General features: G+C 37.7%; 1 protein-coding gene across 1 annotated transcript in view; it reads left to right on the top strand.

Annotated features, from left to right (window-relative positions):
• The first annotated feature begins 11,341 nt into the window (after nucleotides 1–11,341).
• The window catches only part of DCAF12 (DDB1 and CUL4 associated factor 12-like protein), an 86,279-nt gene continuing 80,970 nt past the window's right edge, over nucleotides 11,342–16,650 (top strand). Inside the window, exon 1 of the mRNA XM_090373219.1 lies at nucleotides 11,342–12,023. The gene's annotated coding sequence lies outside the window, so the exon portion shown is untranslated. The remainder of the gene's footprint in view (nucleotides 12,024–16,650) is intronic.

Raw genomic sequence — 16,650 nt, 5'->3', positions numbered from 1 at the left:
ATTAACTTTATTGAGCGAACCAACAAAGGGAAACCTGCACGCTACTGTAGCCGTTCTTGTAGTAGTAGAGGCATGTGATGCAAGAAAGCAAGCTTATACAGCATCAGCCAAAAAAAAAAAACATTCCGCACATCCACTCCCTCTAAACGTTTGTCCACTTCCTCCTTGAATTTATTTAAGCTATCAACTTCCACAAAGATAGATGGAAGTCTGTTCCAGCAATCAACTACCGCTGGCTGAAGGCAAAATTCCACACATCCACTCTACAGCTGCCTTTCCTCAATTTGAATTTGTGCCCCCTAATGTGTTTGGTCTAAGCAAGAGAAAGAATCCCGTCAACACTGAACCTGCTCAACACATTCAAGGCCATATACACCGCAATCAGATCACCTCGCACGTGCTTGTTTCCAGACGCAGCAAATTGCAGAAATTAAGCCTATCTTGGTAAGACCACCATTTCGTTCCCCTCCCCAATCTTGTTGGCGCTCTCTGTACTCGCTCAAGCAACTCTACATCCTTCCTAAAATAAGGCCTTCAGACCTGTATGCAGTACGCGAGGCGTGGCCAGACCATTACAAAGGGGGGGGGGGGGCCTCACATCTGGTGAGTATGGGCTTCGCAAACCCAAGGTCCTGAGCTGGATATCACCATTCTTCTCTTCTTGGTGATGCCTTTCTACTTCTCTCTCTCTCTCTCTCTCACAGGGGGTAACTCGGGAATTTTTTTTTTTTTGGCTGTGCAGCATAAGCCTCGCTTATTATTATTCATATGGTACAAGCTTCCTTGTACAATAATAATAATAATAATAATAATAATAATAATAATAATAATAATGCAATACAATTTATTTATCAACAGAATATGTTTACAATAAATGTAAATAATAATAACAATAATAATAATAATAATAATCACCTCCTTTTCCCTACTAGCAAAATCCTGTATATAATTGACAATACCCCATGACTTTGTCAAAGTTAAACTTGAGTTGCCATTTCTCAGCCCATCTGTCCAGCTTTTCTAGATTCTGTTCAGTAGACACTACCATTACTGTGAGAATGGGCTTGGCACACCCAGGATCCTCAGCTGGATATCATCATTCTTCTCTTTCTTGGTGATTCTCTCTCTCTCTCTCTCTCTCTCTCTCTCTCTCTCTCTCTCTCGGGGTATTCAGTATTTTTTTTTTTTTTTTTTTTTGGCTGGTGCAGTATAAGCCTCAGGCTTCCTTGCACCATATGGCTAATAATAATAATAATCCTGCCAACCTTTGTATCATCTGCATACTTGGAAACTAAGCCCTTGATATACCTTCATAAATATCATCGATTAATATACAAACAACAGTGGGTCCAATACCTGGAGGACCCCAATAATATCATTAGTCCACGAACAGCAGCGTCCATTGATTACCACTCTCTGTCTTTTCCCACTCAACCACCCTTTTATTGAATGTAGCAACTTTCCCTTAATACCATACTGCTCCAATTTGTGCAGTAGACTTCCATGCCAACAGTATCAAAAGCTTCCCTGAAATCCAAGTACTGTATATGATATAAAAATTATTTTTTGCATCCAATTCATTTGTAACTACGTCATAATATCCATTAAGAAATTATTTATTTAGTAATAAATTTGTTTATAGCAAAATAAATAAATGCATACAACAGAAATATAATGATATACAACCGAATAAATAAAAACGCATTGTTTTTATTTATTTTGTTGGATTGACCGAAGCTGCAACGGGCAGAATATATAACGAAAATTCATTATATGATGAGACGATTATTTTAATTCACAAAAAAAACTAGCCCTCGGGGGTAGCAGAGTTGTTAGGATCGCTGTCCCCTCCACACCGGGTGGAAAAGACCTGAATTCGAATCCCGTCGATGGCGGAAGGAATTTTTATGGGTTTTTTTTTTTTTTCACGACGTAGCTGAGTTAGTTGGTTTCAAGCGTGGGTAACATGGTTTTTCTCTTCCGAAAACTCGGGTCTTTCGTCCAGCAAACAGAAAATCGACCACAAACACACACAATATACACGGAGCAATATGGGCTTGGTCGCTGATGCTCCTAAAGAAAACGGAAGTTGAAATAAATAAATGTCGTTGCTGTAGGGTGTTAGGAGCATCAGCGACTAAGACCATATTGCTCAGAGTATACTGTCTGTAAATTACACGTGTACTGTGTTGATTTTCACTTTGCTGGACAAATAACTCGAGTTCCCGGGAGAATAAAACCGTGCTACACTCGTTTCAGACAGAGTAACTCAGCAATGTTGTGAAAAAAGGGTCATATAAAGGATCACCCACAGAATGAAAAAAAACACAATAAATATTCCTGGTGTCATTTACGGGATTCGAACTTGATCCTTTTCCACCCGGGGTGGTAAGGAAGTGATTATGTCGACTGTGCTACTGTACGAAGCACAGTGGACATAATCACGAATTCATAAATATATGAAAAAAATTACCGAATAACTACACCGGCTCTGCATTAGAGAAAACAAAAGGGTTGTTTAGAATTTCTGCCGATATAACTAAAGCCACGAAACATCAATATGCCACATCTCTAAAATGCATGTTTTAGCATTAGCATTAGTAGAGGCATATCATCCAAGAAAGCAAGCTTATGCAACATCAGCCAGAAAAAAAAAAACTTCCACTTCACACCTCAGTTCGTTCGAAATACCTGTCCAGCTGAGGCTTAAATTTATTTATGCTATCAACTTCCACAACAACGGATGGAAGTCTGTTCAACCAACCAACTATCCGCTGGCTAAAAACAAATTTCCGGACATTTATACATCTATCCTACATCTGTCTTTCCTCAATTCGAATTTATGCCCTCTCAGGTGATTATTCTGAGCAAGAGGGAGAATCCCATCAGCATTGAGTATGCTCAAACCATTCAAGGCTTTATACACCTCTATCAGATCACCAAGCCACTGCTTAGTTTCTAGACACTGTAATTTGCAAAACTTAAGCCTTTCTTCGTAAGTGCAACCCTTTGTTTCATTCACTAACCTTGTTACCCTTCTCTGTACTCGTTCCAGAAGCTCTACATCCTTCTTGAAATGAGACCTCCAGACCAGTATTCAGTACTCGAGGTGTGGCCTCACCATTGCCTTATACAAGGGAATAATCACCTCCTTATCGCTGCTAGAAAAATTCCTGTATATCATTGACAATACACCATGAACTACTCTTGCAGCCCGTCTGCACTGCTCAGAGAACTTCATATCTGCCTGCACAACCATCCCCAAGTCCCTTTCATTCTCTACCACTGTCAGTGTAGTACCACAGAGTTGATACGTAGCTCTGGGGTTGCTCTTTCCCTTATATAGTTCTTTACATTTTTCAATGTTAAACTTCAATTGCCACCTTCATTTGCTCAACCTTTCCAGATCCTGTTGCAGCAGAATAGCGTCAGTGGTGTCCTTAACAACCCTGCCAGCCTTTGTCTCGTCTGCAAACTCGGACATTAAGCTTGATATACCATCATCAATATTATTTATAAATACAGAAAACAATAATGGACTCAACGCTGAACCCTGAGGGACTCCAGTAATAACATTACTCCACGATGAGCAGTGTCCATTGATTACCACTCTCTGTCTTCTCCCCCTCAACCCCCCTTTAACCACAGCAGCAATTTGTCACCAATGCCACACTGCTCCAATTGTGGAGCAGTTTTCCATGTGCAACAGTATCAAAAGCCTTTCTAAGATCCAAATATATAATATCAAAGCTATTCCCTTCATCCAGTTCTTTTGTGACTGCATCTAGTATCCAATCAAATTGGTCAGGCAAGACTTCCCCTTAACAAAACCATGCTGTGTCCCAACTATAACTGAAGTCTTGTCTAGATGATCCTGCAGTGATTCTTTAACCAGTGCCTTCATTAATTTTCCTGGAACAGAAGTTAAACTCACAGGTCTATAATTACTTGTGTCACCCTTTGATCCTCCTTTGTGAATTTGGACAACTCCGGACTATGGGTACCACCCATTAGTCCAAGGAAGCTCTCATAATTATGGCCAAGGGTTTGCTTACTTCTTTTGCTGCCTCCTTTAATATAACTGGATAGATCCCATCCACCCCAGGTGCCTTTCTTGTGTTTATATTCAACAATTTCTCCTCCATTTTACTCTCAGTTATTACAAGATTATCTAGCTTTCTGCCAGAGTTGAATACACCTCTTGCATTTTCCTCGCTGAATATCTCCTCATGTGTGCATGTCGACGCAAAATATTCATTTAGTTTGTTATCTACATGAGTTGGATCATCAACAGTTGAACCATCGATATCAAGTGGACCAATCTGATTCATCCCCTTCCTTCTAGAGTTTATATAAGTAAAGAACTGTTTGCTGTTTTCCTTTGGATCCCTTGCCAAAGATTTCTCGTAATCTGCTTCGCCTGCCTAACATCCTTTGTAACTTGGTTACAGATCAACTTATATCTATCACAGGCTTCTGTGTCATGTGTTAATTTATATGCATCCCATGCATTTTTCTTCTCTGCCATATGTCTCATTAGTTCATATCCATTTAGTCCTAAACCTTCAACAATATTTCTTAGTGGTTATGTAAAGCCTAGTAGCTTCCAAGTTAAGTTCTTTGAATGCTTCCCATTTTGAATTTGCTGTTGGTAACATCATCAGTTGATCCCACTGTATAGAATTTAAATACTGTACTGTCTCAGAGCATCGTAGTCGCCTTTACGAAAGCAATAACCCTTACCTTGACCCCTGATGGTAGTTACCTCCTTGAGTAAATCCCACTTCAGCACACTGTGATCACTGCCACTTAGTGGTTCCTGTATCTGCATATTCTTGATGCATGAAGAATCACTACTGATAATCAAATCAAGAGTATTAATCTCTCAGTTGCCTCCCGACATGCTGATGTAGAAAACAATCAACCAATAAATCCACAAAAGCCTTGGTAGTGTTTGAGTGACCAACCCACAAATTCCAGTCAATATCTGATAAATAAAATTCCCCATTATAAGACTCTCTGATTTACTGGCCCACTCTATTTCCTTGTACAGTTTCTTATTATACTCATCAGAGTCATTAGGCCTATAGCACACTGCTACTCTCAATTTTGATCTCCCAGTGCTTATGTTACACCAAACTGACTCGACACTGCACTGTCCAGCGATGTCGACTGGCTTCACTTCCTTGGGTTTTATGTGTTTCTTAACTAATAGCATAACCCCTCCTCCCTTCCTATCCTGTCTATACTTTCTGTAGACGTTGTACTCCCCAAATTCCAGTTCTGCATTCCTTATATCTGTGTGACACCACGTCTCTGATATCCCAACAATATCCGCCTTTGATGCTTTGCGCAATGCCTCAAAATCATCAAATTTATTTACCAAACTCCTAGCATTGGTGTACACGCAAGTATACATGCACTTGTTCTTTTTCTTAGCTACCCTACGAGAACCTATATATTTTCTTGTACCGCAATGACTCCCACCAGTCTCTAAAATATCCTGCATCTTGTTTTCCAGACTTTTGCTCCTTCCAATAACAGTGCAAGAATCACTTTCACCTCTGCCAGTGGCTGCTGTTTGTCTATTAGTCCTCGTATCCCCCCCAAGCTAGCAGTTTTCCGACCCACATAATACTGCCTCGGTGGCATCAGCAAATATTCTTGCCCCTTTCTATTTAAGCGTTTCCCATCCCTGTAGAAACAGTCCCTTTTGTTAACAAAAACAGACCAGGCTTTAAAAAAATTCAACCCCTTGAGCCTTGCACAATCTTTCCAGGGCCGAATTGATCGACACAGCTCTCATCATATACTCCCTCCTATCATATCTGGGCAGAATTGCAGATACTTTCAAATTCAACCCTAATTCACGGCTTTTTTTCAACAGTGACCTGTACTTGTTAAGTAATTCTGTCGGTGGACTGTACTTGTTAAGTAATTCTGCCGGTGTCCTACTGTTAATATCATTAGTGCCAACGTGTACAACTATATCACCTTTTGTGCCCATAAAAGATGATATCCGCTCTACATTGTCATCAACCTTTGCCCCTGGCAGACATACCCTGGTCCTGTTCCTCCTATCCTTTATACAAAAAAAAAAAAATATATTATTTTAGGGTTGCCCGTAATTAAATGCATTAAACCGTATATGTGTCTGTAAATTGTGTTTGTTCTATGGTTGATTTGCGTGTTTTGCTGGACGAAAAAACCCCAGTTACTGGGGAGAAAAACCTTGCTATAGACGCCTGAGGCCAACTAACTCAGCCACGGAGTGAAAAAAGCCCATTAAAGTTTCTCGTGTCATCGACGGGATTGGAAACCAGGCCTTTTCCACCCGGTGTGGGGTGGACGGTGACGATACCACTGTGCTACCAGCGCAGACATAGAATCACCAACAACTACTAGTTCCTGTGGGACCAGCGCATGCGTGATGACCAACTGCAAGCTCTGGCGTTAATGTTGGCAGCTGAGAGCTTGATGGGCCTTTCAATTTAGATCCTTCAAGCTCTCATATAGGCCCATAACAACGCTGAGTTGTTGCCTGATTTCGTTACACTCCTTGCATTGCGCACACGCAAAGACATCTCCCATGGCAATATCAGTCCCATACCCGATTGTCCACAAATATCATGCAAGCAGTGCATTTTAAAAGGCTGTGATTCAGAGAGCAACTGCCCCCCCCCCCCCTAAATTCTCCTCTAAGCCACAGCACTCCCATTAGCTTCAGCCTTTTGCTTTGCTGCTCTGGTCTTTGTGATGATTTCGATTTAATTTCAATTAAATTTCAATTTCAGTACAAAATTATAACCCTAAACTTGTATCCCAACACAGTTATAACGCTATATACAGGGTGATTCACTACCAGTGCGACAAACCTGCAGGAGGTGTAGGGGCACAAAGACGAATCGGAATCACATAGCATTACAGGGTCCGAAATACCTTCCTCATTCGGTAGAGGACGTTGAAAGGGAGGTCGCGTGAACAGCGAAGGCAACTCCAGTTTACAGTGGGGCATGGGCATGCCCCACTGTAAACTGGAGTTGCCTTCCCTTTCGGCTCCATATTTCTGTCTATTTGCTCCCCAGTTTTCAGCCTAAACCCCACTCTATCTGATAGCAACGTGAACACCTCCCACACAATCTAAAATCACCAATCTAAATTAATTTTGCCCAACATTTTGGACTTCTAGCGCTCCCCGCGACGCGTACGCGATTTTTTTTTTTTATTTTTAAGGTCCTAGCCACTGAAATCTTAGGAAATTAGGTGGCAGGACCTGCCAGAGTGAACTATATACTAGTGAGTACCTGGTCTGCCTCCACGGGGCTAAAGTGGGACAACGTCGGGCCTCAGTAGGGGTCTGGCGGCTAAATGACCAGATGAACAACGGTACAAGGCATCAAATATATACAAAGTCCATACACTTTTAAATCTCTGGCTTTTCCAGTCAACTGGTTCACCCGCAATGTAAACTACGCGGAGATGGGGGAAACCCCTGGTGCCGCTTGACCCTAAACACACTTTACACTTTACCTTAATTATGGCTAAGGGTTTTTGCTTCCGTAAAGGCGAGTACAGTGGTCTCCGACAGTTTTTAAATTCTGTACAGTGGGATCAACTGACGATGTTATCAACAGTAAATTCTAAGTGGGAAGCATTCAAGGAATTAATCGTGGATGCTACTAAAAGTTTCATACCTATTAAGAAATATTGTTCAAGGTTTAGGCCTAAACGGTTGTCAAATGAACTAATGAGACTCGTAACAGAGAAGAAAAATGCATGGGACGCATACAAATTAACACGTGACACAGAAGCCTATGATAGCTAAAGTTGATCTGTAACCAAGTTACAAAGGAGGTTAGGCAGGCGAAGGCAGATTACGAGAAATCCTTGGCAAAAGATGCTAAGAAAAACAGCAAGGATTTCTTTACTTATATAAACTCTAAAAGGAAGGGGATGAATCTGATTTGTCCACTTGACATCGATGGTTCGACTGTTGATGATCCTGCTCAGATAGCAAACAAACTGAATGAGTATTTTGCATCTACATTCACACGTGAGGAATTATTAAAGTTTGAAAATGGCAGAAGGTTATCAAATTGTAGCAGGGTACTTAATGATTTTGTAATAACTGAGAGCAAAGTGGAAGAGAAACTGTTGAAGTTAAACGTAAGAAAAGCACCTGGGGTGGATGGGATTTATCCAGTTATATTAAATTAGGCGGCAAAGCAACTAAGCAAACACTTAGCCATAATTATGAGAGCATCCTTGGACTCAGGGGAGGTCCACACGGACTGGAGATGTGCAAATGTATCCCCAATTCACAAAGGGGGATCGAAGGGTGACACGAGTAATTACAGACCAGTTAGTTTAACTTCTGTTCCGGGTAAAATAGGGTAAAATAATGAAGTCGCTGGTTAAAGATGCATTGCAGGATCATCTAGACAAGACTGCAGCAATAATTCAGATACAGCATGGGTTTGTTAAGGGAAAGCCTTGTCTGACAAATTTGATAGGATATTATGATGTGGTTACAAAGGAACTGGATGCAAAAAATAATTTTGATATCATATATTTGGATTTCAGGAAAGCTTTTGACACTGTTGCGCATGGAAGACTATTGTACAAATTGGAGCAGAATGATATTAAGGGTAAGTTGCTACAGTGGATAAAAGGATGGTTAAGTGGGAGAAGACAGAGGGTGGTAATCAATGGGTGCTGCTCTTCTTGGACTAATGTTATTAGTGGAGTCCCACAGGGTTGGGTGTTAGGTCCACTGTTGTTTTTTATATTTAACAATGATATTGATGAAGGTATATCAGGCTTAGTGTCGAAGTTTGCAGATGATACAAAGGTTGGTAGGAGTGTTAATGACAGTAATGGCAGTGTGCTACTGCAACAGGATCTAGATAATTTGGGCAGATGGGCTGAGAAGTGGCAACTGAAGTTTAACCTTGACAAATGCAAAGTACTGCATATGGGTAGAAGTAACCCCAGAGAAACGTACCAACTGTGTGGTACTACACTTAAGGTGGTAGAAAATGAAAAAGACTTGGGAATAATTGTGCAGGCAGATATGCAGTTGTCTGAGCAATGCAGACAGGCTGCCAGGGCAGGTCATGGGGTTTTGTCAATGATATATAGGAATTTTGCTAGCAGGGAAAAGGAGATGATTATCCCTCTGTGTAAGGCAATGGTCAGGCCACGCCTTGAGTACTGCGTACAGGTCTGGAGGCCTCATTTTAGGAAGGATGTAGATTTACTTGAGCGTGTACAGAGAAGGGCAACAAGATTGGTGATGAGAATGAAGGGATCCTGTTATCAAGAGAGGCTTAAGTTCTGCAAATTGCAGTGGCTGGGACTAGGCAACTGCGCGGTGATCTGATTGAGGTGTATAAGGCCTTGAATGGGTTCAGCACGCTGAATTCTGATGGGATCCTTCCATTTGTTCAGATTACGAACCTAAGGGGGCATAAATTCAAATTAAGAAAATATAGATGTAGATTAGATGTGCGGAAATTTGCCTTTAGTCAGCGGGTGGTTAATTGCTGGAACAAACTTCCATCTGTCGTTGTGGAAGTTGATAGGTTGAATAAATTTAAGGAGGAACTGGACAGGCATTTGGAGGGAATGGTGTGATTTTTTTTTTTTTGGCTGATGCTGCATAAGCTCATACATTTGCTTTCTTGCATCACATGTCACTACTACTACTACTACTACTGCATGACGAAGGCATTTCGACCCTGCAATGCTATGTGATTCCGATTCGTCGTTGTGCCCCCTATACCTCCTGCAAGTTTGACGCACTGGTAGTGAATCACCCTATATATTTTTCAATATCAAATATTATCTACGAGTTTTGTTTATATAACTTCCGTATCAAGTTATGTATTGATTAATTATGTTTCGTTTGTGATCTAAGTTGTTATATCTATTTAGTTAAAAGTACAATTTAACTGACAACGAAGTTTAACAAAATCTGTAGATTTTGCTGATTAATTGACAATATTATATTATATAAACTATACTATACTATACTAACGCTATCTAGTTCGGGAGATAATGTTGTATCGTATAACAATAACGCAAGTTACGAATGGTAAATCTACAGACGGTGAAGTATTAATTAACTTCCAAATCTCGCTGTCTCAATTCAGAATAAACTAACGATCCTGACCAGGTCTATAAGGTACTTATAGAAAATAATTTGATGTATCAATTGGTCAATAAAGCGGTTAAATATGGCTAAAAAACTTCTTGTTCAGCGGAGTGCAACTTGTAACACGTGGAAATGATACCCTTACCGATACTTTTATGCAATTACAAGGCCGAGCAAAGAATAAATACACCAGATTAATCAGAAAAACACAAAATAATGGTATACTACTAAATTTAAATCAAAAGTTTTAGAAAATCAATAAATAAGAAAACCTACTTAGCGGCTTTGACACGTCTGGCTCCCAATGTAGGTGCCAGAGCACTTCAAGTTTTGGTACAATTTTCTACTTCGTACTTGTGCGAAATCGGGTTTTCTATGCTCGTTAATATCAAAACTAAAAAAAAAAAAGGTTTTATTGTTATAACCATCATTAGTCATACGGTGCAAGGAAGCCTAAGGCTTTTGCTGCACCAGCCAAAAAAAAAAAAAAAATTCTGAGAAAGAAGTAGAAGGGAATCACCAAGAAAGAGAAGAATGATGATATCCAGCTCAAGACTCTGGGTGTGCCAAGCTCATACTCACCAGATGTGAGCCTCTGGGATTTTGCGCCTTGTTGATGTTCTGAATTTAAAACTCGAGTTTTTTGGAGAAAAATACATGTAATCTTCTCCCGAAACCAACGATCAAATTTATATACATACAGTATATAAATTCCGTTGGGAAGTTTACAAACACTTCCCAATGGAAAGTGTTTGTAAATTTCGACTGGTGACTGGAATCGAATACAGGAGCAATGGCCTGACATCTTAGCAGAAAAGCTGAACTTATTTATTCAAAGAAATTTGCATTATTGCAGTTTTTTTTTTCTTTCTAAATACTTCAGCAAATAATGAAATAATAGTTGTGTTATTCGATTTATTTATCGAATGACAATAATAATCATTCCCATCAAAAATCCCTCTGAAAATATACAATAAATAAATTCGAAATGGGGAGGTTCAACTACACCGTCGCAGCAGTGTTATTCTAGAATTTTTTGATGACTTTTCGTCATCGTAGGGTAGGCTTGATTTCGTGAAATTTCAAGCATTAATTAGTTATTGATGAGATATCTCACGTTCATTTTATTCCTTGGCCGTTGTGCATTTAGAAGGAATGTAATTTTGTTATTGGAATGTCGTTTTGAGTTATAGTATATCGTAGTTCTATGATGGAAGAAATTTCCCTTTTAGTAGTTGTTTTTGGAGCAATATGTTTCTTGCAATTATTATATAAAACGTGCATGTTTTGTAAGAGAAAGGCTCTCCTCTAATATCAAGGAAAGATAATTTTCGGTTAGTTCTCCGTTGCCACGTATACTTTTCGAGTTTCAGAACACGAATATGATCTGATGAGTCTGTTTCATTTGTATTGGAGTTAACACGTGATTACATTTCGACCATGAATTAACAGCTAGTTGCTGAACGAACAATACACTGGCATATATTAAGTAATCATGGCCATGCCGAGGATATTAAGAAATTTTTCTTGATTTTAAATCTATCATATATACCCTTTGCATGAAGTATTAACATGGATGTAATTTGTTATTGTCATTTTGTTTATTTTTCTCAGGCGAATTTGATAGAATTACATTAAAATCATGTGCTCCATGTATACGAATTTTTAGTTCTTGAGATAAGTGATTCTTGATAACTGGTCAGTAATGTGAGATTGCTGCCAACGACCTGGACAAAGTTTATAAGGAAAACCCTTCACCTTGTGCTAGCATCTTGTCTGTTACACTTTGTGCAGAATAAATGTCGATTGTGCAATGCCCAGCAACTTACTGAGAAAACGGAAAACCGATAAAATATCAAAAGAACAGGTAAGGTATTTTAAATTAATTGCGAATACTTATTATAAATTTTACGTTAAGTATAATTAAAATTTGCACAAATATCCATCATTACAATACAGCCGTTTTTATCTCCTATCCTTGTGTAAACTCTTATCAAGAATAAATGGAAAATTATTATTATAATGCTTAAGTCATGGAAAAAAGTATCAATCGAACTGGAGCAGAACTACATATCTAAGTCATTACCAAAGAAAGCATCGCAATATATTCATCATTATGTAAACATAACTTTCGTTTTATTTATTATTTTTTAGAATATGCACATTGATTTTTTAATAAAGAAATGCATGGTTATTATTGGCTCATTATACAAGGAGTATTTTAAAACTTTGTGGTCTATCATAGAAAAAGTGAAATATAGTCAACTCTGAGAGGTGCACACTTTGTGAAGTCCCCTTATCTTTTATGGATCCTTAAGTGGGATTCACTATCTTGGTTCTCTAAACATTCTTTGACCACATGTATAACATTATCCTAAAGTATCACCCTTTCAAATGTTTTTTCAGTGCAAGGAACTGGTAGTAATCCAAAGGGGAATAAAGTGGGTGCAACAACATCTCATAATCTACATTATTGATTGTCTTCCTGTGCTTTGTAACTGGGAGCATGGTATGCAGGGAGAAGAATCCTATGGACAATTTCCTCATGATGTTTGGCATTTAATTGCTCATGAAATTTCAGCATCAAGGAAAGATAATTTTTACCCAAAATGGAATTAACTCCTTCAAGGTAATCGGTGAATATCAACCTTATGTCTTAAAAAACTGATACCGGCACTTTGTAGTTGATGACCCACTGCAGTTTTTGTGGCAAGGAGATCATGATACTGCTGTGTGTATTGTTTTCTCTTGGATCATAACATCCGGAGATAAGACTTTATCCAAGTTTCATCCATGGCTACCAATTGGCTGATAAATTTGTTTAAATTCGGGGAAAATTTTGCAAAACTGTCTTTGCACAATACATCCTCTTCTTTTTCTGATCTGCATTAAAATATTTTGTATCCATTTTATGCCCAGTTCATTCTTTGTGGACAGTATGATGAACTCCCCCACTGAATAAGTTTAGTGTCTTTTCTCGGTACTGCAATCTAATCTGATGATCAGAATCAAGTTGTGAACAATGGCAATGTTTTTTTTTGTGTTTGATGCAGTTATGGGTTATTCAGAGTGCCCATCTTTTGCCACTCATTGTGTAATGCCTCTATCCTATCCTACTGATGAATTTTCTTTTCAAAAAAAGTATTTTGTTATTGTATGGCTCTCATTAGTTTCAGTGGACATAAGGTTTTCAAAATGCAGTAAAATATAATATTTAAGATATTACTGTAAAAATTGATTACTTGTATATAAATGTTTATTTCATTTTCAAATGGTGAAATATATGGTAGACAACACTTCAATAATCTCACATATTTATATGTTGCACTGTATTTTCAGTTGCACAATGTTTCATTCCAGATAATAAAAGGTAACCTTCTTTCCTGGATGTGGCTAGCCTTTTTTGACCATCTGTCTTCATTAATGAAGACAGATAGTCAGAGTTAATCTCAGTTAACTGAGATCAACTCTCTTTATCAGTATAATGAGTTTACACTTGTTGCTTATTTGCAGAGATGTGAATTTTAATCCTCTTGTAGACTAGAGGAATTCCTAAAGCTTTCAGTTATTTGGCTGAAGTTTGCCAATCTAAGGTGGAGGGAGAACCCACCCTTTAATTATTTCCTATTTTTCCACACATGTATATCAGCCCGTGAACACTCATTTACACAAATAATACATGATGAACTGGAACAAATTAGTAAATAATTTGCTGATTTATTTCATAGGTTGTTCTATTAAATATTCAAATGGGTATCATATGAACTGACCAAGCAGTGTGTGGCAAAAATTCTCAAGCAACAGCAGGATTAACTGAGACAAGATACAGTTGAACCTCTCAAATCTGGTAGCCTTGGGACCTGATCCTTGTTGGATCTTGGAATTTCGTAGATTTCAGGTGGTCATAGAAAAGCAATGAAAAATATTGAATTTTTATATTGCAACTTATTGTACATAGTACTGTACAGTTTGGCATTTTTAATGAAAGTTAATGTACAGTACATGTACAGTACAGTACAGTACAGTACAGTAAAAATGAAATACATTATCCCCCCCCCAATAAATTGTAATATGTGTGATATATTTTGGAAGGGAAAAGGTAGAAGTTTCACACAGTCACTTCACCAAGGTTACAATTCTGAGCATTTTTGTCAACACAGTCTTTTCCACAGTAAGTAAAAAGACCTGTATATGCATTTTGATACTCCTGGATACTTAATTTTATTTTACGCAGCCTGTAGTGAATACAAATGAATGAAAGTTGATGTGTTGATGTTCTAAAAAATTTGCCGAAGTTCTAATTACACTAATTAGTGTTCTCCCTATTACCTATCAAATGGGCGCATTACCCAGTGAATTTAACTGACCGCCCAGCTAAAATTTAAGCGATTCTCGCAGTACCATATGGTACTGCTCACTGATCTCGATCAATATTAATTCGAACATGCTATGGGATCGAGATCAATGTGACAGGAACATATGTTAAATTATGCAATTAATTTTTGCTCTATATCGCTTAAATCACATTTATAAATAACAGAGAATTTTATAATATTGCAAAGTATTACACTTCCTCACCCAGCTTCTTCATAATGCCACCTGGCTGGCAAAATTTTCTGGGGAGAATACTGCTGACTATACAGTAAATGTGTTTAATAAATTGTTACCTCAGTCTAATGTTTTGCGTTAAGCTTGAAACAGAATCATTCATTGCTTATTATTGATAAGTAGCTAACCTTGTTCATAAAGAAGAATTAGACAATTCTGTGGCCCAACAGCAAATTTCCTGATGTCATTGGAATGTGGTAAAAACATGGCTTTAAAGTGAAATCTATACACTTCACAATCAGTTCTAATGTTGTCTGGGAAGATGGCCAATTTGAGAACTAATTTTTCTGATTCTCGAGTGGTTTTCTGGATTTTCTTATTTTCCTAAATATTACTAGAAAATGGATGGTTCCAGATAATAGACTGCTAAATTTGGGAAGTTGAGGAATTTATTGACCTTCCAAGAATGCAGCATAATCAGACACAAGAAACGAACTTGCAATTAGATTGAACCTTTCAGTGTTGACTATCTTGGTATGAGCATTCATTTATTATCATGGTTGTGCATCCCATATGCTAAATTGGGAACTATATTCACAGCGAACAAAAATTTATTTTTGATGTAGCTATTTAAAAACTTGGTTGTTTTCAAATAGATAAATTCTGTGCTGATATTTACTTGTACATTAAAATATTGTTTAACTATTTAACTGATTGTTTTTTTTTAATAATGCTTAATTTAGTTTTAGTTAGATTTAAATAAGTTTCAGTGAATAAAATTAGATTTATTTTTACTGAGATTCTCTCTCTTGGAAACCCACCTGCAGAATTTGACTGTTCTAGGCATTGGTGCCTCCGTTTTTTTTAGGAAGTGAGATGAATTATGTCTCTAATAAACAGTATGTATCCATGAAAGAGGAATGCCATAATGGAAGTTATACATTATTTTATTGTTTTGCAGTCTGTTAGCTTCAGTTGCTAGCGTTAACACTTTTATTTTTTAATGCTTCCATAATGCTTTTAGGAGGTTCATTTGGCACACTAATGCCAAATTCTTTTCATCTTCATAAAGAAAAAAAAAAAAGGGTGCTTCGCATTTAGCACCTTCCCTCCCCCCAATCCTTTTGCACGGACCTGTTTCTACAGCGAGACATAACTAAATAAATATTGACTTTCGGAGAAGAACACCCAACACTGTTGAAGGTGACAAGGACCTGGAGGTTCTAATTAGTAATAAGCATAATTAAATGATTTCCATAATCGATTACACTGGCCAACATGATTTAATCTCCACTGATATATCAGCTGTTTGCAATCAGTTTTTATATATAGCTTTCAAAAATAAATCTTAATTTCCCATCATGTCACAATTTCTACATATACAGGTTTTTATGTTTAGCCATAATACAATGGTGCTCAAAAAAATTGCATCGTGTAATTTTTTTAGGGTTTTTTTTTTTTTTTGCCCTTATACTAGCAGCTAATCCTTTAGAAATAGCTGAAAGAACATAAATAATAACAATACACATATGAAACTGTTAATTGCAGGAAAATTTACTTTTATGCCTTAAGGACATAGACAATAAATAGACAATGAAATAAGTACTTTTCTTTAAAATAACAGCAAGTTATTTAAAAAAAAACATGCTGTTCGTGGTTCGTATAATAACAGAAATTCTCCGAAATAAATTTTTTCATTATTGTGCTAATACTAGAATGACAAGCAGCTGTATAACCAAAAAACACAATATTTCATTGGCTCACCCCTTTCTTTGATGACTGCTGTATATCGTCATGGCAATGACTGGATATGGTTTTGAATGTATTTTGGGAAATCTCACAGTACTGCAGGAGACAATAATCCAAACATGGATTAATGTCTCCTGCAGCTCTCAATTTTCAATTGGATTGAGGTCTGTACCATTCCAAGGCCATGTTGTTATGCA

The sequence above is a fragment of the Mastigoproctus giganteus genome, chromosome 5, assembly GCF_048544385.1.
Source record: "Mastigoproctus giganteus isolate SK-2022 chromosome 5, ASM4854438v1, whole genome shotgun sequence".
Lineage (NCBI taxonomy): Eukaryota > Metazoa > Arthropoda > Arachnida > Uropygi > Thelyphonidae > Mastigoproctus > Mastigoproctus giganteus.
This window is presented reverse-complemented; position numbering and strand designations above follow the sequence as displayed.